Source organism: Peromyscus leucopus, chromosome 17 (genome assembly GCF_004664715.2).
Source record: "Peromyscus leucopus breed LL Stock chromosome 17, UCI_PerLeu_2.1, whole genome shotgun sequence".
In the NCBI taxonomy this organism is placed as follows: domain Eukaryota; kingdom Metazoa; phylum Chordata; class Mammalia; order Rodentia; family Cricetidae; genus Peromyscus; species Peromyscus leucopus.
In genome coordinates this window covers 54,321,339-54,324,344 of record NC_051077.1, presented here as the reverse complement: position 1 = coordinate 54,324,344, position 3,006 = coordinate 54,321,339, and positions in this window count along the sequence as shown.

Sequence of the window (3,006 nt, the reverse complement as noted above, 5' to 3'; positions counted from 1 at the left end):
TCCGGTGCCGCCGCGACCGAGTTTACCCGGTGCCGGGCTCGAACCCAGGGCTCCGTGCGTGCCCGGCCAGCGCGCGGCCAGCTCGGCGTCGTCTTCCCCGAACTGCTGGGCGTGGGGCCCCGCGCCTCGCACTCGGTCCCTCCCGCGGGGGCGGGGACCCCTCCCCAGCCCGACCGTGCTGGCGCTCACCCCCCTTCCGGCCACACAGGCCGCCGGGCCAGCCTGGGCTACCCGAGGCTGTGGCAAAGCCAAGCAAACGCGGCTTCGCAGTGCATCCGTCACCGCCACCTAAGCACAGAACGTCCCCAGGACCCCAGCGTCGGGCCCTGCGCCCCGGCGGCCCCTGCACCCCCTGGCGCCCCTCTCCTCCCGGTCTGACTGCGCTGACCCTTTCCTGTGGGCGGGGTCTTTGGGTCTGCCGGCTGTCACTCAGTGTCACGCTTTTCAGACTCCGCCTACCTCGCAGCGCGGTCAGGCGCGCCCTCCTTTTTGATGGCTGAGTAGTACTCCGGGGCTGTGCTGCCGGCTGGCTTGCCGCTCAGGGCCACTGGCCGCTCCTTGGGGTAGCGGCTCCCCTGGGTAGCGCGGGCTGTTCCGGAACCAGGCCCGTCCTTGACGGCCTATGTTCCCCCTTCTCCTGGATGCACACCCGAGCGGCTCCCGGGCCGATGGCGGCGGCGTGGCTCCCCGGGTTGGCTTCACAGAGCGCCCGCCCGGCAAACGACGCCAACGGTGACTACGTCTGCGGCGAGCGCTGGGTGCCCGCCTGGCGCGGGCCGGAGTCCAGATGAGACGCTGACCACCCCGGGCAGGAGGGGAGCGGGGCAGCTGGTGGGCCGGGCCGGGGTTCGAGGACACCGTCGCCGGGTGGCTGCCTGGGGCCGGAGCTGCAGGGGGGCTGAGGCGGGAGGACCCGGGCCCCGCACCCGGGCCCGGGGCGCACAGGGCCGCTGAACCGCGGGGGCCCGGTCCTCGCCGGCCCCTCCCACCCGCCGGCCCCTCCCCTCGCCGGCCCCTCCCACCCCGCGGCCCCTCCCACCCCGCCGGCCCCTCCCACCCCGCCCAGCCCCCTCCACCCGCCGGCCCCTCCCCTCGCCGGCCCCTCCCACCCCGCGGCCCCTCCCACCCCGCAGCCCCTCCCACCCCGCGGCCCCTCCCACCCCCGCAGCGCCCCCTGGGTGGCGTCTCGGGCCTCGGGCTCCCGGCACCGGAAGCGAAGCCCCTGGGGCCCTGGGGACCACAGCGGTTCCCTCTGATGTGGCTTCCGGCCTGTGACCGGCTTCTTCCCGCCCCCGCCCCAGATGCGCTCCTGAAAAGTGGGGCGCCGGGGCAGTTACCGGCACCGGAGGAGCCCCGAGCGCGCGAGAGGACGGGAGACACGGGTGGTGCCGCGCCCACCGGGCGACCTCAGTAAGGGAAGACCCAGCGCTGGGTGCCCGGGCCGCCCACTCCTCCCCAGCCTGTCACCTGGAGAGGGTGACAGGCCAACGCCTCGTCCGGCCTCCCCACGCGGCCCGGCCTGCTTCGCATGCAGCTTGTTGGGGAAACTGAGGCACGTGTGTGTGTGTGTGCGGGCCTGCGCGTGTGTGTGTGCATTAAAGTGTGTGTGTGCATTAGTGGTGTGTGTGTGCATTAGTGTGTGTGTGCATTAGTGTGTGTGCGTGTGTGGTGCATTAGTGTGGTGTGTGCATTAGTGTAGTGTCATTGTTGTGTGTGCATTAGTGTGTGTGTGCCTAGTGTGTGTGCATTAGTGTGTGTGCGTGTTGTGCATTAGTGTTGTGTCGTGTGTGCATGTGTAGTGTGTATGTGGCTGGTGCATATGTGTTGTGGTGTTGCATTAGTGTGTGTGCATTAGTGTGTGTGTGTGCATTAAGTGTGTGTGTGCATTAGTGCGTGTGTGTGTGCATTAGTGTGTGTGCGTGTGTGTGTGCATTAGTGTGTGTGTGCGTGTGTCGTGTGCATTTGTCCTAGTGTGTGCATTAGTGTGTGTGTGCATTAGTGTGTCTGTGTGGCATTAGTTCCAATGTGCATGTGTGTGTGCATTAGTGTGTGTGTAGAATTAGGTGTGTGCAGTTGTGTCGTTGGTGCATAGTGTGTGTGGCATTAGTGTCGTGTGTGCGAGTAGTTGGTTGTGTGTGCAGTGAGTGGTGTTCATTAGTGGTGTGGTGTGCATTAGTGCGTGGTGCATTAGTGTGCGGCATTAGTGTGTGTTGCATTAGTGTGTGTGTGTGCATTATGGTGTGTGTTGCATTAGTGTGTGTGCGTGTGTGTGTGCATTTGTGTGTGGTGCATTAGTGTTGGTGCATTAAGTGTGTGTGTGGCATTAGTGTGTGTGTGGCATTAGTGTGTGTGTGGCATTAAGTTGTGTGTGTGTGCATTAGTGTGTGTGTGTGCATTCGTTGTGGTGTCGTGTGTGTGCATTAGTGTGTGTGTGCATTAGTGTGTGTGGTGCATTAGTGGGTGTGTAGCATTAGTGTGTGTGCGTGTGTGTGTGCACTAGTGTTGTTGCATTAGTGTGTGTGTGCATTAGTGGTGTTGCATTAGTGTGGTGTGTGCATTAGTGTGTGTGTGCTTAGTGTGTGGTGGCACGCGCGGTTGCGTGAAGACAAAACGTTGGCGAGACTCGGAAGGGCCAAAAGGCGCCAAGACGGCCCCCAAGCTCCTGAAATCCATCTCCTTGCTTCCAGCTGGGGCTTCCAGACTCAAGTTTCCCGCGACTATGCGTGGGGACGCGCCGCGCAAGAGTCTCTGCGAACAAGCTGTGCTGAGCACCGTAGGGCGAACCCAAGCCTGGCACTCTCTCCCCGACCCCCTCCTCCCTGGCCATCCCCTGCCCAAGCCAACGCTGAGTCCCGCACTGCCCTCCGGGGCCCTTGCCCCTCTCCGACTCGGCCCTCCCGCCGGCCCCTGTCCCCCTCCCCGGCGTCCGTCCCCACTGGTGCGTCCCCCGCCTCGCGGTCTCCCCGCCGCCCGGCCCCTGTCCCCCCCCCACGGCCTCCTGTCCCC